The sequence below is a fragment of the Castor canadensis genome, chromosome 2 (genome assembly GCF_047511655.1).
Source record: "Castor canadensis chromosome 2, mCasCan1.hap1v2, whole genome shotgun sequence".
Taxonomy (NCBI): Eukaryota; Metazoa; Chordata; class Mammalia; order Rodentia; family Castoridae; genus Castor; species Castor canadensis.
This window is the reverse complement of record NC_133387.1, coordinates 114000361-114023650: the sequence shown is the minus strand read 5'-3', so window position 1 is coordinate 114023650 and position 23290 is coordinate 114000361. Positions and strand designations below refer to the sequence as shown.

Below are 23290 nucleotides of genomic sequence, written 5' to 3'. Positions count from 1 at the left end.
CAGTACATTATTTAAATTCCCTGTGTCAACTCGTGAATATGGTATTTTATTAGTAAAAATGTATATTCTTTTCAGATTTATATCTGTTAACTATCATCAGTGGGAACAACTTGCATTAGCCTTAGAACAGGGAGAGAGAGTCCCCTTCCTGTGCCCTATCCTTTGAGGGTCTTTCCTGAGGCTGGGCTTCTGTTTGTGGCTCATTGGGCCAAAGGGGAGTGTAGCCTTTGTGTCCTGACTGGCTTCATTGGCAAGAAATGGTGCAGGAAGATTCATCTCCGAGAATAAAATTGCATCCATGGTAGTGCCACCTCAAACCCAAGATCTGTGGGTGGGTGTGATTGAAATGCTTATCCTAGGGCCTGGCACCTATTCAGCATTCAAAGAGAGCTAGTTTTATTCTCAGAAATCAGTTTTCCCTCTTGATGCCATGCAAATGAAACTACACTTAAGCTTGGAGTCTTGGGTTCCTGAGATCTTTCTCATCTTCAACCTCCATATAATAAATAACCTTGCACTTGAAACTTTTTGGCAAGACTCTGCTTTTCTGTAGCATTCACATCATTCCTTTCAGGGTCATATGAAATTATGAATGTGAAAATTGTTTTACACATGGCTGGAATATGCAGGTAGTCAACTGATGACTATAAAATCACAAAACTTAGTGATATTGTTTCTAGATTATCAGATGTGGTTCACATTGGAATTCACATGGTTTTATACTAGCAACTTCTGGGCCATGATCCTCGGATTTAGTCAGTCCTTGAAAACATGGGGGTTATATTTTGCAAAGTGCCATTTGTGCATGCTGTACCTGGGTTATTTGAGTAGTTTATATGATTTATACCTTGATTATGTCAGTTGGAAGAACTTTATACTATGACTTGTAATAGCATCTATAAAGAGTTTTAAAGTCTCCATAGTATATTATATTATGAATGTACTCTAATTTATCCCTGGGCATGATGCTAGATGCTTAGCTGATGGTCAATATTTGATTAACATAAAGCCTGTAAAATAATTTTAATGTATATTAATTTTTATCCTTTTACCTGATTCAGTTTTCTGAGATAGATTTTTAGAGGTAAAATAATTGGGTTAATTTACTTAAATTTTATAAAGCTTTTGATTATACCTTATAGTGGCTTTTAAAAATTTTGTGATCATTTAGGCCAGGGACTTATGACTTTTCAGCACATTCTTCATAGCAACCATCCAGCATTTTCATCCTCCCATGTGTACAATTTTGCTCTCAGCACTTTCATTTACACACCATCAATGGCTCCCCCAAAGTATTAAATATTAAATGTGTCATACAAGAAGTAAACAATTTTACATGTTTCAAATTTTATGACATTGTGAATTGAATGAGGCCTCCTTCAATCTTGTGATCAAATGTACCCTATATTACCTATTAGTGGTCCTTCAGTTCAAAACTTGTAAAGCTGAAAATATTTTTGTGACAAATGATCATCTATCTTATTGACACTTATTTATAATCTGTTATTCTTCTGAATGTGTAAACTTTATCATAGAGATGCATGTTTAGGAAAAATCACAGTATATGCAGGGTTTGATATTATACAGTTTTAGGTATCTACCAGTGGTATTGTATCCTCCTAGGATGAAGGGTGATGATTGTATAAGGTTCTATTCATTGTTCCTGTTTGGTACCAAGGTGGCTCTTCATTTTCATTTACTTTTCCTTTACAGGTAAAAATGATGTTATTTTCTGAATTACTTTAGACACATAAAAATATGAAAATAACTGACAGTCTAAATCAATTTTTTCACAGTGTCCACCTATCCCTCAAGAAAATAGGGTGGGATCCCCAGAAACTCCAGGATGATCTCAAATTCCTATTTGGCTTTAATGAGCTTCAAATGGAAGAAATCAAGATTTTTTTTACCCAAACAAAAGGAATTATTCATGCTGTCTCCTTCTGACACCACTGGGTCTCTACTTGAGAGCATCCCTACAACATAGTCCTCTTTATGTGTGCATTCCACATCCATGGATTCACACATCAAAGACATTAGAAAAATAATTTACAACTGTACTGAAGTGGAAACACTGTTTTCTTCTTATTATGCTCTAAACAGTAACAACTATTTGCATAGTATTCATATAGCATGAGCAATTATAAGTAATCTAGGGATGACTTAAACTAAGGAGGAGAATGGGGTAGATCACATGGAAATGCTGTGCCATTTTGTAGAGAAGACTTGAGTATCTGGAGATTTTGGTATCCTAGAAGTGTCCCAGAACAACTGCTCCGTGTAAATGGAGGGACACCTGTATACTTCAGTGGCTAGGTGAGAGGTGGCAATGTGGTAATAGAGATGGCAGCTACACAGGAGTGTTTTCCTACTAAAATAATGCCTCGGCATTTACAGAAAAATGCAGTTCAAGCAACCAGCCGGATTACTGGGGCTTATACATAAATATGGGCTAAAGAAAGGAAACAGAAAAGCAGTTTGGGAATTTTGGTGAGAAGGCAAATTCCTGAAAGGAAACTGAGCAAGTTTCTGGTAAATAAGAGTTGTCTGCTTAAGCAAAACAAAGCCTCTCAGGTGTTCTTTGTGGTCTGGGGAAGGATCTTTATCTCTTATGAACTCATTTTTACAAATGTTTACATCCTTTATAATAGTAGATTTCTATTACATAAGGGAAAAGAATTTTTAGGCAGTGGGGAGGAAAGCAGATTTTCCTATGTCTGCTCCCTCTTTGTTTCTGTTACGTTTTGGGGTGGCAAGTTCTGTTACTTTTCACAGTTTTCTTGCTCTTTCTAGGTTCTAGAGACTGCCCACTTTCCTTGCTTGCAGCCTCTTCTCCACCATTGTAGTCAGCAATATTTGGTTCGCTCCTTCTCCAGCCACACTTTTCTGACACTGATGCTTTTGTATTCTGCCAACACTAATAAGAATCCCTGCATTATTTTGGACCAACTTAAATGGGGGCATAGTCTCCCATTGAAGGTCAGTTGATTAGTTTACAATTCCATGCACAACCACAAATAACATTTGCCAAATAACATCACATATTCATAGGCTCTGGGAATTATGATGTATTTGATTCTGGGGACCATTACTCTGCTTTCCACTCTCATAAATGACTTACTGTCTAGCATCTGCCTGTGTTTCCAGGTCCTTTCTACTTCTTATATAACTTCTGTCCCTCCACTGTCCAGGTATGCTTGTAGCCCAAAGCACATACTGCACCTGACTAGCATGGGGCTGATCACACACATTCTGCCTTCCCTGAAAAAATGATTAATCCAACCCCAATACTCTATGAGCCCTCATGACCTCAGTCCTGTATTTGCTTCTCCAAATCTTCAGACTTTCTGACAGAATATATCTGGGAAACTGGATATCTGCACATCTGCTACTCCGTGACCTTGACTGTTTGGGCAGGTACAGGTCCTTGGCATTCTAATGTGATAAGTGGCACATGCCCTTTTTAACTCAAAGGAAAAGATCAAGAAGAATATGAAAGACATACTGACTTTGACAGTCATAAGTGAATAATTTTCATCCAAATTCTAAATGAATGTATATATGATAAAGTGGACCTCTAATGCTTTTTTAATCCTTGCATTATCTTAGTGCAATTGGCCGATTGTAACAAAATGGCATAGCTTTGGAAGCTGAAACAACATAAATTTCTCATCATTCTGGAGTCTCAAAGATCAAGGTCAGGATGCCAGGAGTTCTGATGTCTTGTGACAGCCTACTTTCTGGTTGATTGACGGTATCTTCTGACTACATCCTCATATTGTACAGGAGATGATTGTATTTCCTTTTATACAGGTTCTAATCTTATCTTGATGGTAGACCCTTCATTACCTCCTCACCTCCTAATCAAATTTCCACTATTGCACTGAATACCCAAGATATTAACCACATTAATAAAAGGAAAGTGTTGTTTTGACTGGATTTCAGAGGTGTCAGACCATGAAAGCTTGGCTCCATTGCCTGTGGTGAGGCAGCACAATATGGTGGGAGGACTGTTTGAGGAAGTTAGTCAATCATGGTGGAGTGGAAGCAAAGAGAAAAAGGAAGGGATCAAGATCACAATAGACTCTTCAAGGGCTAGTCCCCAATGACTAAAGTTCCTCCAACGAATCCTTACCTCATCAAGTTTCCACAATCCCAATAGTAATAAGGGCCTATGTGTAGCATCTAAAATTCAATCTATAGCACTCCCAAAGGCTCTGCTTCCTCATGCTGTACCCTGGCAACAAGAGTATCAACATGTGAATTTCATGAGGATGCAAACATTCAGACCATAGCAACCATCAACAGAATTTCTAAAACATGATACCATAATTATATTAAGACTTTGTAATAGGAGGATGTAACTCATTCTAATGCAATGATAAGTATTTATTGAGCAGTTTTAGAGAAGTTAATATATAAAAAATAAAGAAGGTTCAGCTTAAAATGTTAAAAACAATTTCTTAACCAGAACCCCAATTTGAACCTTCCTTTTTTAATTCATATTTGGTAATTAGAAAAGAAAATATTATTGAAAAAGCATATGTATTAGACCACAGTATCCATTAAACTAGGCTGGCTGGTGTTTGTTTTGGAGGGAGGAAGAAGATGACAAATGTTTGTATCATCCCCCATGTCTTCTGCCTGGAGAGAACAGCTGGTTCTTTTGTTTGAAGCCATTCCTGAAAACTAGGATCAGCACTCTTCATTGAATACAAAAGCTTCCCCTGATAAATTGCATAGACATTATAAGTGATGCTTTACCATCTGTGCCTTTTTGAAAAAGGTAAATATAAGACCTTCTCCTTTGCCAAGATCGTGGTATTGTGGCCCCAAATGGGGGATCCACCTGCCTTCACTGCTGATGCAAAGTGGCTCAAGTGATAGCATGCCCATCCAGCAGTGTTAGCTCCTGAGATCAACCCTAAGTAATGCCAAAAAAACCCCTGTCACTCATAAAAACAAGAGAATGTTGTGTATTTTAACTAATCATTTAAAAGACCTGTGAAAGTTCCTCATGCACTGAATGCTATAAAAGTAAGTAATATGAGCATATTATTTGCAAATGTGTGCAGAATGCTTCAGGAAACACAGTAAGGATAGGATATCAGTAAAGGTATTCTTATTTTAAATTTCTGAAATATACCTGGACTATGTCTTCCTAATATTCACTCTTGAAAATAAGCTTTATGATTCTCATGGTGTTGCCTGCCTATAGTCACTGCTTTTTGGGGACCTGAGGAAGAATGATTGTCTAAGTGCACAGTAATTCTGGGAAAAACCTGAGAGAAGTTACAAGGCAAGTCAAAATGTTTGAACACAACTGTCCAGGCAGCAGATCAAAGTATGTCTGGGGGATCTCACATGTTAGTAATGGAGCAGGGGTCAGGCATCTGGTAGCCTCCAGGTGTGTGTAAGACTAGATGGAACTTTTGGAGGTTTGTGCAGATGATCTGATGCACTGCCTGTGGGTGCCTGAGGGAGAAGGTGCACACAATAGCCAGGATGTGAGCACCTAACCCATAAAATAAGCTTGTGAATGTCACACGGCAAAGGAAGTGAATTTGGACAATGTAGACTGATAGGCTCTCAGACAGAACATCCAGATACAAAACAGCACCTGTCTAGAGACTTGCACTCAGCTGTCAGCATGAATAATACTTTTTGACTTGTGACCACTTGAGATGACAGTCTCCATCATTGTTCAAGCTCTGGCCTTTATCCTTAGAAGTTCTGGACATCTCCATTACAACTGAAACCTACACAAGACTCCAAAGCAGTACCTCACAGAGGTAAGCCTACTTGGGTTTTCTTAAAGAAAATGACTCACTGTGGAATGCTGGATGACCATTCCTCATCCCAAGGTCACTCCAGAAGAAGAAAGAGCCATAGCATCTGATGAAACCCAAAGAAAGTCATTTTCCAATATTAAATATTTTCAGTATTTTGACATAATATAGTATGTGGATATCATGTGGAAAGATTTAAATAAAAATGACATCATATGAAACTTTGTGTCCCTGACTTGTTTTCTTCATTATTTTCTCTCCTTGAAATGCCCTTTATAAATACTGGCCTATTAATTTGTATTCAGGAACAAATATCATAAACACGGCTTACAGAAGAGAGAAAGGGGCACACAGAATATGTGGAATTTGGGAGTTATTGGAAGGGATAACTTTGTGGAGATTGGACTGATGGATTTCTGCCACTCTTCTAGTTCTGTCCGAACTAGTCCATATTGTGAACACTGTGCAAGAATTTCAACATAAGATGTTACCATTCATTTGATCTTCTAGAAATAAAGTTAATGAAGTTTGTCTTGGTGGTCCCATGAAGCAAGTTGCTTTGCAAATCGTAGAAAAACTGAAAACTGTGAACTTTACAAAATTATATCATGTGGAAACATTACTGACAAGATTACTAACATAAACTGAAGGCACAGAGAGATCTGTCCACAATATTTTCTTAAATTTAGAAAGGATCATCAAATCAATTTCTAGAGATTGGAATGTAGAAAATAGCTCTCATTGTTTACTGTCTCCTTTCATGATCCTTCTGAATGCAAATATTACAGGCAATAGTTTTGAAGCATTATCAAGTTCCATTGAAGGAAGTGAATCGACTTACAACACTGAAGAACATAACAAAACAATAATTCTGAAATTAGTGAAGAAATTCAAGGCATAAATTCAATGGCCCTTCAAAACATAACTTTGCAACTCCCCGAACTTTTGGAAATCCTACATTCATCATCACTGAAGACATTAAGAATTATTGGAGATTTTCTATTGGTCACAAAAATTGGCTTCACAAACATGCAATTGAAAAGTACTCCAGATTGATACAAACATTTGTTGCTATGGACACTGAGATTTTAACTGATAATGTAACTGTGTTGACAAAAGATATTATTACCTATTTGTAGTGTCTGAAAAGCATTTCCAGACAAGGCAATTTTGACTTTGCCTTTCTTACTCATAAGCTGTGTCAAAAACAGCTAACTAGTTTCCCAGTTGCTCAGTCATTTCTTTAAAATATTCTAATGAATTCAATTAACACACCTGGGAATTTTCAAGACGTAGCCTCAAATTTAAGTGCTATTGACCCTCCAATGATGAATTTCATTAATCTCACCTGGAAGCATTTGCAGTCAGAAATGCTGGGGAAACAATTCTTCCTCTAGGAAACATAATGGAATTCATGGAACAGCATTTGAAAACATCCTTCTCCTTTTTATTAAAGAGGAATTCTGAGAACAATATATCTCTTCTGCTAAGGGATTTTTCACAAACATGCTATTACTGAGACTGAGGTAATTGTATCTTCGCTTTGTGTAGTACTATAGTTATAATATATCTCAATCCACTTTCATTTCTCGAGTATAGAAATGCCAATAACTCATGATTTAAGGAGTAAAATAAGGATTCAAGGTAAAATAATTTTAATTTGTGCCATTTAACTAGTAAGCATTTAAACCTAGCTAGTGATAATCACATTATTCTTCCATTTCTAGGTTATGAAAACAATTATGTACTTCTGTTTTATATGGAACTGAAAATTTAGTTTTTATGGCTGTATATGCACATGTAGCATGGACATTATTTGAAATGCTCTCTTAAGTGTCTGATCACAAAGGATTTCAGTATTTTCATTCTGATTAATCTACTGTGATGTTTGTATTTGTTTTTTTATGGTACTGGGGTTTGAACTTAGGTCTTCATGCCTGCTAGGCAGGTATGTTTGTATTTGGAAACATTAAAATTGTTAGTCACATTATTTTTATTATTAGTCTTTTAAAATCTCTTTGAAGGTTCCTAGTGAAAATGCTAGTGGGAAATTCCAATTTAATACATGTTCTGTGAGTCAGGGCATAACCATGGAACCATCACTATACCACAGACTTAACAGAAAGATTTGGCCTGTGGAATCTTGGGGGCTAGATAAGCAAATCCAAACTCAGTAGAGCAGGGTGCAGGAAGGGAAGATTATGACAGGAAGAGACACCAGCGGTATGGGCTGAAGCTTGTGGTCCAGATGGTGTTACAGAGGGAAGATTCAGGGGAAGGAGAGAGCAGATGCCTACACAGCTGCTGTTGGGGTCTCTACATCCACCTGATGATGTCAGTCCCACCTATGATAATTTTCCTTTTGACTAACTTGAAGGTAACTGATTAGGGGCTTTAACTACTTCTACAAAGTCCCTTCTCAGCAACATCTTAATTATTGTTAGATTTGTTGCTGGTAGAAAGCATATTTATGCTATGAAAAGGTATCTGATTTCCATTTCCCCTTTGATTCTTTGCAGGGACTCTCCCTTATAGTTTACCCAGCCCACAGATGTATGGCAAAGGGAGTTCTGTGGATATTCATCAGTCTAGCCGGGTAGAAACATTGCAAAGCCATCACAGTGTCTAAGTGATAAAGTAATTTTAAAATTCATAGACAATATAGATAGGATTTCTACTTTTTCAGACCTTAATTTTCCTGGTAAAATCAAGAATTACTTTATGGTCATTTCTCCTCTTTTCTAAAAGCAAGCAGTATGGATTTTTAGATTATTAGGCTCAAAGACTTGCAATAGAATTGTGTATGAAATTCCTGTACTGTTCATAATTTGGCAACAAAATACTAAGTTTCATCTAGAATTATTTTAGCATATCATCTTTTGCTTAACATTACCCTCCCATGATATAATTATAAAATGAATAAAAATGATTAAAAATCATGATTTATTTTAATTTTTCCATTGCTAATGCATTAAACATGAAATTAGTATGAATTACAGTTTTATCCCCAAAAATAAATTTCTAGAAGTTCTGAAATTGGAACAATTTCTTACCTCAATGAATGAAGACAAATTGATGAGCATTTTCTCAAGTTTAAAGGCAACTGTTTATCCTGTAATCAAAAGCTTGTTTGCATTGGACATTAGAGACCCTATTTTGGTAGTTATTGAGGGCTGGCATTCAAGCAAGATTTATATCATTGTCTTCCATGAAAGACAAACCATGGAAACAGCCGAGATGCCCCACTACTGATGAATGGATTAAGATAATGTGGTATTTATGAGGAATGGAATTTTACTTAGCCACAAAGGAGAATGAAATTTTGTCATTTGCAAGTACATGGATGGAACTGGAAAAGATCATCTTAAGCAAAGTTAACCAAGCTCAGAAGGCCAAAAGAAATGCAGTAATATTATTGGACATGGGTCACATGTTAAAGGGAGAACAAAAATGGGAGAAATGGGGAAAGGGAAGGAAACCTAAAACTTGAATGTGGCTGATGTGTTCACTATAGGAAAGCAAATATATTTTAAACTGGCAGTGATGAGGAAGTAGTATAAAGGTGTAGCAGAAATGAACCAATGTGGGTTGTAATACATATGTGCATGGAAGCAATACTAGATATCTATCTGTATAGCTATCTTTATCTCAAACTAGCAAAAATGCTATGTCTTTCTCATTGTCTCATACATTTTCTCTTCAAGAAAATTGGAGCACAAGAGGGAAGAACAGGTCATTACTAGAAGTTAGGAGGGTAGGGGAAGGGGGATGGGAGCATGGGGGAGAGGTGTCCCAAACATTGTATGCACATATGAATAAATGTAAAAAATACAAATAAATAAATAACATAATTAACAAAATGGACTTTTTACAGCTTAACACAATTTCTAATCACACCTGTCCTCAAGACACAAAATGGGGAAGAATTCATGAAATAAGTCATTTTTTGGAAAAAATTGTTAACAGAAATTAGAAATTCCTAGAAGTTCTTTGGAGTAGTTTAAAGAAGGGTAACTGGGATGTTTTAAATCTGTTGCTGACACTTGCTCAGCATCCAAATAACCTTTTAATAGTGATTAAAAAAACAGTTGTAGAGACCTCCAGTGGAATAATAAGTGACTATAGACTTGATCTAAGTAAAGGCTTATTTTTCAACATGTCTTTGATTCAGAATGTAACTCATTGTGACCTTGAAACAGAAATCCAGATTGCGCTAAATGGGAAGGGCTCTCTTAAGGAATGACCTCCTACACAACCCTCACTGGCTAATTTCCAAAAGCATGTTGTTTCATCCAGTTTTGGAAATTTTTCCTAATGAAACTGTTGGAAAGAATGTTACATTAGAAAAAGAAGAGTGGACCACGAAAGAGTTGATGGATTTTCTTCATAGCAGCAAACCATGAACAGGTTTCAGAAGTACCTAGAGGGACTATTTGTATTGATTGGACACTGGCAAAAAGTCCTGTTGACAGATCAAAGGTAATCAAACCCCCTAGTTTGCTGAATATTTTCGCTTACCAAGTGGAAAATAACCAAGTGGAAATTAACATGTAATCAGGGTAAATAGTCTTTTTGGCTTCAACTTTTTTGATACCCTGAAGTTGGCTTCCACACAGAGTGATTCAGGCCCAATAATTTCTTCTCATTATTTGGCTTATTATTTGGCATTCATTTATGATTTGGATTATTCAAAGTTTATTTTTATTTTTTTGGCTGTACTGGGGTTTGAAGTCAGGACCCCATACTTGTTAGGCAGGCACTCTACTGCTTGAGCCACTCCTCCAGCCCAAAGTTTATTTTTAAAACTAAGTAATTTTCAGAAGCAAAACCTTGTATTCTATTTACTTGTAATATCTCAACATTACATATACAAACAATTTTCTGTGTCCATACTCTGGCAGTCCAGGGTCCTACAATTACACATGTACCCAGAACATGTTCACTTCACACAGAAAATTACTCTTGCAGTTGTATCTAATAACAGGAAAATCCCAGGCACCTGTTGGCTTTTGCTCTCTTTAAATTCAACCCAACACTAAATAGTTGATCCACTCCTCAGTGTTAGGTCAAAGGAAACTTGATCTTAAACACTCCATCCTGTTGTCATGCTATGGAAATAGCCTGCTGCCTTAAGCTGTGGATTTGTGCCTTGTAGTGTAGAGAGCCCCAGAGGTGCTCTACCTGCCCAAGTCACTCTTTCTGGAAGTGACAGGGCTGTTTGGATGGTCCATACCCTTTCCTAGTGTCTTACCTTTTATTCAGTCACACATGGAGATTAGAGGTGCTGTCCTTAGATATGCCACCAACAAGGTGACCTATTTTGTGTAAACTGTGTTGCTTGCTAACTGTGCTGTTAGTTGTGTACAGCTGTACCATCTCAATGGCTGAGGAGAAGTACTCAGTGAAACAGTTATCTCTAGAAATAGGAACGATCGCTGTGTGGTATATGAATGCTGCTTCCAGAGCTTCCTGCCTCATCTTGTCATTGCTTCTGATCCTAAACTATACTGTGTTAGACTTTACTGCTCTCCTTCGAATTTCCTTTTGAACTGGAAGTGTTTCTGGCAACTTGCTCCTCACTAATCTCATCTTTCATGTTGATTTTTTTTTTAGTCTTCCATAAAGGGAATTTACACCGTAGCTCCACTTAACATCATGTTTTTAATTTTTTTAATTTTGTTTGTTTATTTATTTTTGGCATAACTCAGGGCCTCATATTTGCTAGGTAGGTGCTCTACTACTTATGTCATGCCTCCAGCTCTTTTTGATTTTTATTTTTGAAATTGGGTCTTGCTTTCTGCCTGGGCCGGTCTGTGATTACAGACATGAACAAACATGCCCAGCCATTGTTTGAGATGGGGTCTCATGAAATTTTTGCCCAATTTGTCTTGAACCACATCCTCTTGATCTCTGCCTCATCAGAAGCTAGCATCACAGTTTTGAGCCACTGTTCTTGGGTGTTGATTTTTGACTGACATTTAGTTGTACATATTTTTGGGATACCATTTGATGTTTTGGTACATGTATACATTGGGCAATGATCAGATCAGGCTAATTAGCATTTACCTTCAAACACTTACGATTTCTTTATTTGGAAAACATTAAAAATCCTGTCTTCTAGCTACTTTGAGATATAGAATGTCTTTTTTTGTGATTCTTGAATTTTGAACTCATAGCCTTACACTTGCTAGGCAGGTACTCTTCCACCATCCAGATATACAATGTCTTATTGTTAACCATACACACCTTGCTGTGTCATACAACCAGAACTCCTTACTCTTATCTAAGTGTAACATTATACCCGTGGACCATCCTCGCCACCCTCTTCTAGGAGCCACCATTCTAACTCTCAACTTCTATGTGGTCAACTTTTTTAGATTCCACATATAAATGAGAAGACACAGTGCTTATCTTTCTTGCCTGGCTTGTTTCACTTAACACAATGCCCTCCAGATCCATCCACACCATTGCAAAGTGCAGGGTTTCATCCTTCTTTATGTGGGTCATCATGGTCTGACAACCTACAATCATTTTCCTTTGCATTTCAAGAGAATGGAATGAGAAGAAAAAATAGATAATAGGAGTGTTAGCTGCAAAATCAATGCTTTGAACTAAACTAGGAATTGTAATCCTTTCTGAAGGTTAGTTTCTTGTGTTCCTTCAAAGTTAACTTTTTGAGCAGGGAGGAGAGTCCCTACACATGTGTTATGACTTAGCCTTCTACACAGCAGCGATGCACACGCTTGCAGGTATTTACCCTTCATTATCATTGGCTGTTTCTTTGTAAGTGTTACTGGGAAGTGTCAAGTGTGTTAGATGCTGGAGAAGCTGTCAGAAACCATGGAGATGCTGCAGAAAGTGAATATGTGTGCTCATTATCTATGCAGGTGGATTGCTTGAGTAAGAAGAGGCTTAGTAATTTCCCCTTGCCAGTTTTCAGAGCTTGCCTATCAGGGGATGCATAGATTACCCCTGAGCTTCTTTTGAAAACAAAGCACAACCTTCTTAGTCTGGCTACCAAGCCAGGAGGAATCTGGCTCACCCTCTCCAACCTCATTGGATCCTGCTTGAGCCACATTGTGCAGCCACTTCCTAACCCTATGCTGGGCTTTCTGGTCACTGTGCTATTGCTCATATGTGCTTCTCCTGTCTCCATGACATAATCTCCAGCTATGCTCTGTTGCCTAGAGTTGGGGACATATTATCCAGAAGGATGGCCCATCTTTTCCACAAGGACCTTGAGGAGCTGTTTACCAAAGAAAATAATTTATACTCATTTTTTGCATCTCTTCCCTGCTCTACTAGAGTTAACCTTTCTTTCATGCAGCAGCCATGTCACAATCATTCATGTGCAGTAGCTGCAGAGAAGATGTGGTCTGCCAATGTGTGCTTAGTGGTCCATATAGTGACCTAAATTTCCCATAGCCCCAGCACTTGCTGCTTGCATTTTAGTTTCTAATGCCTCCTTTCCCACAGTAGTCTCTGTGGCCTCACTGAGAACAGAACCAATCTCTTATTGAACTCTGTGTCTCAACAATACTCAGCATGGTGTCCAGCCATGGTGAGATTTTATATTGTAAATGAATTAATTCATCTACTGGGCCACATTTGTGAAATTCAGGACTGCACATTTCCCTTTAATGGCACTGTTGAAGGAGAATACCATGAGCTGCTTGTAGGGTAACAATATTTTTTAGGACTTTCTCCAATCTGAGAGCATTAGGTGTAGGAACCATCTGAAAACACAGAATAGCCATTGCTGTTAAAAATTCCACATGTGTTCACACATGGCCACCTCCCTAGGACCCAGTCTCCTAACACAACTGTTCATAGCTCTCTCAGGGATATTGGGGTGAAGGACTCTGAGGCAGCTGATGGCAGCAGGTACTGTTGAGATGGGTGAAGAGAGTCCAGGAGGAGAAATGAATGACCCACGAGTGAGTCTGACCAGACCAAGAGGAACAGAGAGGAGCAAGAGGAAGACTGAGGAGACTATAACCTTTGTACCTGTGTAGAGCTCTGCCGTGCTGGCTCTGTACCCCTGCTCCTTCAGAGTTCATTTTATACTATATGCTTACTCTCCCACCTTCTTTGATTTACTAGAATTTTACTATTATTTAGATTGCTATTCCATTCTATTATTATTCTTAGATTAGGTGTTATTTTCTTTAGGAAACTTTCCTTAACCTACCTTATCTAGGGTCAGGTGGCCTACCCAGGCTCCTCCATTTTAGCCTGACCTCCCCATTATGACTCTAACTACCATGTGCTGTTCTAGAAGTATCTCTTCTGTCTATTGACAATTAGAAATCTACCATATAAGGATAAGAACATATAAAATGCTTATCCATGCCTGTTGAATGAATGAATAAGTGAATAAATGCCAGGAGCCTTCATATGCTCATGCCTCTATCCACTGGGGTTCATACATATTCAGTCTTTTCATGTAGGAATATTCAGCTATTAGAGACACTGGATATGTACACTATGGATTCATTGGGTACAAGTGAGCAAACTTTGTGGCTGGGGAGAATTTTGTACAGGGAAGACACTACCTTGGTTTACCCAAAGAAGGGCACTGTGAACACATGGTCAAAGTCCACCATCAGAGAGGAAAGGTAATCAGCCCCAATGTGGACTTGCTTGTGGGTATGGGTGGCTGAGCCTAGGATCCAGGTGTGCAGAACAATATCTATGCATGAGCAGAAGGGAGAATTTAACTTTAGGTAAGACCAATAATGCCAATGCTTTTTAAAAACAAACTTAAAAGACAGTGTAAGCTTTGGTACTGATAAGTACTAGGAAAAAGTTGAAATGGGGAGATATGAGTGAGAGTGAGGGGTGGAGGAGAAGAAGAGACCTTAGTGTGGGAAACACCCCTAAGGAAGGCCTATCAAGTGAAAGCTGAATGCTGAGGAGGTGTGTCTGAACGGTCATTGATGTGGCCTTCCAGCGTCTAGAAAGACATAGACATGGTAGACATTCAGTTGATGTCTGTGGAAGGACTGGATGGATCATTGATTAAGGGCTGGCTGTGGGCTGGGAAGCCATGAGGTTGTAGCTCTCTCATGGGTTCTCTTGCTCTGCACAGCTGCTTCAGGACCATTCTCATTGATTCAGCGCCATGGCTTGTAAGGCACTATCATCCTCAAGTATCTTCAGGTACAGACTCTTTTTGACTTTTGCATCACTGATGTCATAACAAGTGGTGTAATGGATGGAGCAAGAGCTCAGCCTCAAACAGGCTGAGTTCTATGCCTTGAGCCAGCTGAGTGACATAGGGCAGGCTACTTAGTCTTTTTGAGGCTCAAACAGAGTAGATAACACCCATTTCAAAGAGCATTAGGAAGACTGAGTATGATCAGGCAGTGCATATAAGTGAACTCCTATGGCTTTGATGGGGTGGGTGTATGATGTAGGCTATCTCTTCTTTCCCTGTCCTGGCTGTGGATGGAGCTCTCTGCACAACATTGGCAAAACCACTCACTCCTCAGCCTGAAAAGAGCTGGTTCACAGTGGAAACTGGTGATTTGTAACTGTCACATTCAGGGCTAGTTCTTATCTGCTCACACATCTATTTTTCTGTAACACAAATATTTCTCTGAACCCAAGAATTGGTTAACCTTTTGAGCTAAGAAATGAAAAAGGAGGAGACCTAAGGTGTCTGAAGGGCTTGGGAGAGCAGCATAGAGGTGTCCAGAGAGATCCGACAGATATGCACAGCCAGAGACATGTCTGCATGAGTTTTTAAGGCAAGAAGAGGCACAGAGCAGGCAGAAAGACCTGGAGCTGGGTCCTTGAAGAGACAATGAGGTGGAGGAAGATGATGACTTGGAAGTTGGGAGGACACAGGCTCCAGCTGGATTCTTGCTGGTATCAACACCCTTGTCAAGTGTCCTCATAGTGATTCTTGAGAGTGGGCTGCACAAAAACCTGAGATCCAGAGGCAGAAGGAGGCTGGCCACACAGGCACCATGGGCCCACTGTCTCATCTTACAGGTAGGCAACAAAATTTCCACAGACACCACTGGCTTGGCACCACACATTGTGCTCTTTATTTTGCGGTGTGGTCTCTCTTAGTCTTGAATAGCATTATTCCTACACACTGCATTATATTTTTCCCCAATCAAAGGGTTTATTTATGCTCAAAGAAAAACACCAGATGTTTGAAAGCACTTTAGTTCCTTAGTTTCACATTTGTTAAGACCTTACTTAAGACACATCACATATGCATTGGCTTTTGAGATAGGGCCTCACTATGTAGCTCAGATTGACTTTGAATTCACAGTCCTCCTGCTTCAGCCTCATGTGCTGGCATTAAAGGTGTGCACCACCATTTATGGCTACAATTTACATGTTCTGAACTATCTTGAAGATTGGTGAAATATGATTAATAAGAAGAAACAAGATATAAGGGTGGGATATTATGGAAAGCATGGTTTTAGTTGTATCGTATCTGCCCTGCACTGTATATATTCAAAATATTTTTTAATTAATAAACTTTATTTTTTAAGAGCAGTTTTTGGTTCACAGCTAAATTGAGTATGGAGTGCAGAGATCTTCCATATGTAATCTGCCCTTACGTGCACAGCCATCATCCCCCACCAGAGTGGTACATTGATGAATCTGCATTGGCATATAGTTGAATCCCAGTGTGCAGTAGATTTCCTCTGAGTTTAGACAAATCTATATGATGTATCCACCCCCCTAGTACAGATTAGTTTGCTGCCCTAACAATCTGTGCTCCTCCATTTTATCCACTCTTCTGTCCTAGTATTGGTAATCCCTAATGTTTTCACTGTTCTCCTGTGGTTTTGCCTTTTCCAGAATGTCATAGGCTTCATGCTATGTATCTACATAGTATATAGCCTGTTCTTATTGGCTTCTTTCACTTGACATTTTGCCCAAGCTTTATTTATTTATTATTTATTTACTTTTCTATTCCACAGGACCTCATGCATTGTAGGTAAGCATTCTACCTACCACTCAAGCAATGTCCTCAGACCGTTTATTTATATTTTATCTTGAGATCATCTCATTAACTTTGCCATGCCTAGCCTCAAACTTAAGATCTTACTGTCTCTGTCTTCCCAGTAGCTGGGATTGCAGGCATAATCACACATCTAGATGACAAGCTGTTTTTAAAAATGGCTTTTGAGAAACAATGTAGTCATTTGTTAGGACTAAATATTTTCACTCATTGAAAAATTAAAATGTCTTGTTACTTGTAAAACTACACTGCATGTAACACTTAGTGTGGGCATGTGTTTATATGGAAAGCAGGCTTAAGCTCATACAAACAAATGTGTGTTTCTGATCTATATCATTGCTATGTATTTTAGGGAACTAGAAAGATATGGTCCTCACTCAATCAGCTAGAAAGATCATGAATCTTTCTAGCACCTTGGAGTGCTTCAAAAGCAGCTTGGAACATGTCACTGACCAGGACTGCATATGCTAGCCCCCATAAGAAACCATTCAGCAACATGTGCATGTGTATATGCCACAGAAGGTCTCCTGCCTTTCCAGAATTTTTATGCATAATGAAAATGTCTAGGATTCTTAAATTATGAATTTATGATCTGTATCACACACTAGTCATATGCATATTGATATGTATATTTTAAAAACACAGTTTTCTATGACTAAGTTTTATTTTAAATTTTATTTTTAATTATCATTATAATGGGGGTACACTGTGACCTTCAGAAAAGTTCCTACAATATATCATAGTTGAATTCACGCCCTCCATCATTCCCCTTTATGTTCTTTCTTCCCATTCTTGGAACAGTTCCACAGGTCTCATTTTTTTACATTTTCATAGATGAGTACATAATATTTCCACGATATTTACCCTCACACACCCTTTCCCTACATCCTCCCCCCTCCCACTGGTGCCAACCTCCAGACAGGACCTGTTTTACCTTCCTGTTTTCCATTTTTGAAAGACATTTTTGTTTGTATAAGATATCTATACAGAGAGTTTCATTGTATCATTTCCATGTATTATAACCTGAATTAATTCATCCCCTCTATTTTTCTTCTTTCAACCTTAGTCCCCTTCTTATGGTGACAAGTTTAAAAACTATATTCATTCTGGTATAGATAGTATATTAACCACATCTTCTTATTTTCCTTCTTTTATCCTCCTACTCCTGTTATTGACCTCACCTTTGTGTATTCTGTTTTTCATGATATTTCTTTTATTTGTATTGGGCCTATATTCTACATATGAGAGAAAACATGTGGCCTTTGGCTTTTTGGACCTGGCTAGCTTCACTTATGATCATGTTCTACATTTCCATCTATTTACCTGCAAATGACAAAATTTCATTCTTTTTATGGCTGAAAAAAATTCCATTGTATATAAATATCACATTTTTAATCCATTTATCAGCTCTGGGGCATCTTGATTGTTAAATAGCCTAGCTATTGTTAACAATGCTGCAATAAACATGGGTGTGCAGGTGTTTTTATTATAACCTTACTTACATTTTTCTGAGTATGTCCCTAGGAGTGGTATTGCTGGATCATTCAGAAGTTCTATTTTTAATTTTTTTGAGGAAGCTCCATACTGTTTTCTATAGTGGTTGAAATTGTAATAGGAGTGAGGTGGTTTTGATTTTCATTTCCTTTATGGCTGGGAATATTGAACATTTCTTCATGTGTTTTTTGACCATTTGAACTACTTCCTTTGAAAAAGCTCTGTTCAGTTCATTTGCCCATTTCTTCACAGGGTCATTGTTTTTTTGGGACTTTAGTTTTTGGAGCCCCCCTGTACATTCTCTCGTGGGGGCTTGAACACTGGTACTTATGATTGCTAGGCATCTGCTTTTCCACATCAACCACATCACCAGACATTTTTGTTTTAGTTATTATTGAGATAGTGTCTCACTTTACGCCCAGACCCCTGCAGCCTGTAATCTCCCTATTTGTGTTTCCCTGGGATGCTGGGATGACATGCACATGCCACCAAGCTGAGACATTGATTGAGATGGGTCTTGAAAAGTAATTCCTAAGGCTGGTGTAGAACTCTGATCTTGCTGATGTCTGCCTCCTGTGTAGGTAGGCTTACAATCTTGATCCACCATGCTGGTCACTAATAGTGTTTAAAAGATTCTAGTAATATCTGTTCAAAATGAAGAGAAGAGAATGTGTGTGTCAGTTAGGTACATAGTAGGCAGTTTTGGATTCAGAAAGTCCTGCTAATAGGATGCAGATTTTGCAGCATGATTGTTCCAGGAGAGTGGTTGAGATTCAGGAGTAAGGGATGTTTGGTCTTCTGGGATTTAGCGCCAGCCACCTTTTGGATGGATGGAAGTGTATGTGACTGCCTTCCCTTAACAGCCCAATCTGACCTCATGAATTTAAGCCACCAACACTCTTCATTGTGGGTATACAATGCAGAGACCTGGAGCTTCAGGTGTCCCAAGTGATCAGCCAGTAGCATAAGCTGAAGCCAAATTTAGGTCCAATTGTCCAGACCCAGGATTCAAATCTGGATGAATCATATGTACCCAAATCTCCCCTAGAGCAAACGATGCTGAGGGTCAGCCCACCTGAGAAGACCCATGGGAGGTTAGCATCTACCTGAGATGAACTCAGCATTGGATTTTTCTGACTTACTCCAGAAGCTTTAATGAAAAAGAGGAAGCAAAGTGTCAATGCTGCACACCCCTGGTCAACCAGAGATAGTCCCTGGGGTATTCTCAGACTTCAGCGGACAAAAGCAGAGTTTTATGCCAAAGGATATCCTGAAAGGCTCGGTGGAGTCTAGAAGCATTTACCTCGACATTAGGTCCCAAGTGGGTGCAGAGACTTCAGGGGATTGGACAGGAAGATGTCAAGCTTTGTTGTACATTTCACTTTATGGCTCAGTTCAGCAAGTATTCTTGGAACAGACCAAGGGTCATAAGATAGGACCATGGTTACTGTCCAGATGGGGGCTGGAGGCCTCCCTTCCTTGAGCAACTGAAGGGCCCTGTGCACTCAACAGTCCTCTCTAGCCCTCAGTTTCCATATCTAGCAAATGGATCAATTTTGAGTCTGAGAGCTTACATAAGGAGAGAAAAGGGGTTCCAGGCAGTCAAAGACAGGTGCAGAGGTTCTGAGGAAGAGTTTGGCAAAGGCTGGAGTCAGGATAACAGAAAACAGGAGGACAGGAAAGAGATATTGAGAACTCCCAGACTCCATAACGCAGATGTATTCACATGTGCACTTTGCATAGGAGAAAACAGGAAGAAGGAATGCTACATGACCATCAAGGATTCCCAAATAGAAGTGCTGGAATAGGGGCTTGATGAATAATTTTCATATCAGTGGAAAGAGAGTTGGAATCAGGTCAAGTCCTTAGATAGTCAAGGGCAGAAAGAAGACAGGATTCCCTAATTCCATTCTCAATCTTGGCAGGGGAGAATATCCAAAATTGCAGCCATAAGTTGGAAGTCCAAGAGGACAGAGAGGCAGTCCAAGGAGATGGTAAGTGATCGTGTCTGAAGCCATGGTATCCCTGGGAACAGGTGGAGAGATGGGCTCAACAGGCCTTTCCCATTTGTTGTTGGGCTTCCTGAAATACCCTTCAGGGCTGGTTCTGATCCCTGGTATATCTGTGCCCTAACCAAGTGACATTGTGAAGGAAATACTGCCTCCTCCTGAAACAGCAGAGTCTATAAGGACAATGGGTAAGGGCCACATACTTTTGAGATCTGCCAGAGACTAGTGTGGGAGTTATATAGAGGTATTTGCACTCCTAGATGTCTGGGGAAACATCTCACTTAAGAGAGATGTCCAAAGATCTGCAGGTTACTCTTGAGTGGGAATCCCTGGGATGAATGGTGTCAGACTGAACATCATTTTTTGGAGGGGAGCTGGGACTTGTTTATTACGCCCTTTGTGAAGTCTGTGTTTCATCCAGGGCACCATCCCCTACCTTGGCATTTTTCTCACTGACCTAGTGATGTTGGACAATGCCATGAAGGACTATCTTAATGTGAGTGAACCTGAGCTAGGGGGAGGGGAACAGGTTTCAGGGAGAGACCTTTGGCTGACCCCTGCCCTCTAGCACTCCTGAGAGCCCCACCTCACCCAGTTTGTAAGCATCACACTCGTCCTACCTAATAATGCCAGAAAGCTGCCTTATAGCACATCTACAGTTTGGTTGGTTTGGCAAGGCTCTCACATAGTAACTGAGCAGAGGAGTGAAGCCAGCTCTTCCAAGTGGAGGCAGCTCCTGGAAAAATCACGGTCTTCACACCTGAAATTTCAGTCTCTCCTATGTCCTTACTAAGTGTTGGGCAAAACAGTGCTTCAAATGTCTACCCCTATGTGTCCTTGCCATGGATTGAAAGAAGGGCCTAGTAGAGGTACAGGTGCACCCTATCACCTGGTGGCCTTTCCTGGTATTGCAGAGGAGTTTGTGGTCCTCAATTGTTGAGAGGCCACATTCTAAGCACATTGCTTCTTTGCCTTATAGGAGAGAATCATCAACGTTGAGAAGATGAGGAAGGTGAGTAGATGCTGCCCTAACTCATGGAGTGGATGAGGAGTATCTGACTGGCTATTTCACTGAACTCCTTGCCACCTATTGATTTATGGTAATATTTGATGCTGAGAGAAGGGGCTGTTCATAGGAAGGTGGCAGGTCTCAGGTGGATCAGGCCAGCTTTGTGGGAGTGGCTGTTCAAAGCAGGCTGTGAGAACGTGGAAGAAGGGCTCTGGGTAGAATTGAGGGAAAGAGGCTTCCTAAAGCAAAACTGCCCCGGCTGACACCTGCTCACAACTGTCACCATGTTGTCCTTTCCCATGGCTAAGGAGTTCCATGTGATCAGCCAGATCAAGCAGCTGCAGGTTACTTGCCATAAGTACAACATTTCACCCCAGGAGCACTTTGGGGTGTGGTTCTGTGGCATGGAGCATCTCAGTGAGGCACAAAGGTGAGGTCTGCAAGGCACTAATGGGTAACCAGAATGGGTTGTACCTAGGGCTGGCTCACACGAGCATTTGTGATATGGCTTGGGTCAGTGTCACATTGTTGGCAGGTGAGGGCTGGGCAGTCAGGCTCTTGCTTTCAAGTAGGCCCTGGGCAGGAGTCAGGATGTGGCTCTTTTTAGCCTCAGCATTCCCTTCCATAGTTACAAGCTTTCATGTGATTTGGGGCCTCCATCCATGTCAGCTAGCACTACCCACAAGACCAAGAATACAGCCATTGGGAGGAATTAAGTACCTGGGTGCAGGTGGGCATGGACAGATAAGTCTCCTTCTTGTAGGCTAGACAGGCTTGTGCTGGGATCCCATCCCACTTGCAAACACCCCTGTAAATGAGGTGAATTCCTTCAGCTGCCTTGGCCTCAATTTATTCCTTAGTGAAATGTGTTGATCCCTCAGATGCCTGGGACAAAAGGGATACAGAGGATTTACAGAGCTACTAGCACTGCTCCGTGAACATAGACTGCTGAGGGGATGCTGAGGGTAGAATATGTCTTTTTGGAGGGCCTTCACTTAACCGAGCCCCTTTGTCTAGCTGCCAGGCCCCCAACAAAGAGTCCAGTACCAAGCCCTGGGACCAGCTCAAGTGCAACAAAAATTTCAGCACTTGGTGTGACCAATTCTGCACAAACTCAACTGGGTCCTCCAGCTTGGACATACAGAGGATCAACGTGAGCTGTATCCTGAAGTCTCCTGGTGGCCAGGAAAAGGTGATCTCCCATCCTTTGACTCCTCTCCAAGGTGCCAGCTTTGTCCATTCAATGTCCACACAAGGGGAGCAGAAGCCCCAGCTCCTGAAGACAGCTTCTAGAATACTTAGACCTGGCTTCCAGGCTGGAGCACCCTGCAGGGTCTGGACATCTGATATTGCTGTCTCTCACAGCTCTGCAGGTCAGACTCTTGGTCATCCTCTGAGTCTTCCAGCATTAGCTCCACTTCGAGCAAACCCTCCTCAGTGCCAGCATCCAGCAAGACTGCAGCCACCACCAGTAGCAATAAGTTCCCTATCTCTGGGGTTTGCAACACCTGCTGTAGAAAGCCCTTTACAACAAGCAGGTGGGCGACTACTGTATCATCCATGTGAGCCTGGAGGTCAAAAATGGCAACATTTTTAGAGCATCCTGGTAAGTGGGGTCAGGAAGTACACACAAGGGCATAGAAGGCAGTGGTCAGCACTCAAGGATTATGATTAGAAGATTGAGGAAGCAAAGTACTGAAACCCCAGGCAGAGTGGGCCTGCAAATTTGGGACAGTGAGGAGACATGAGTTGAAGGAACTGTGCTGAGAAGAGATGATGTGGGGAACAGTAGATGACCAGGTGTCACATTCTGGAACTTGACTTTCTCTTGGGGCAAGATGGAACCCATGTTGTTTGAGCATAAGTTAGCTGTAACATTTGGAATCTCCATGGTGGGAGGGTGGTGTCTATGACTTCCTTGCCAATCCGGTCTTGGAAATGAGGAGCCACAACAGACTGGTGGCTGTGGAGGTGGCCAGTTAGAATTTGCTTTGATTTG

General features: G+C 40.2%; 1 pseudogene; it reads left to right on the top strand.

Moving 5' to 3' along the window:
- LOC141418137 (ral guanine nucleotide dissociation stimulator-like) overlaps positions 1-23290 on the top strand; it is a 502720-nt pseudogene that overhangs the window by 477796 nt on the left and 1634 nt on the right.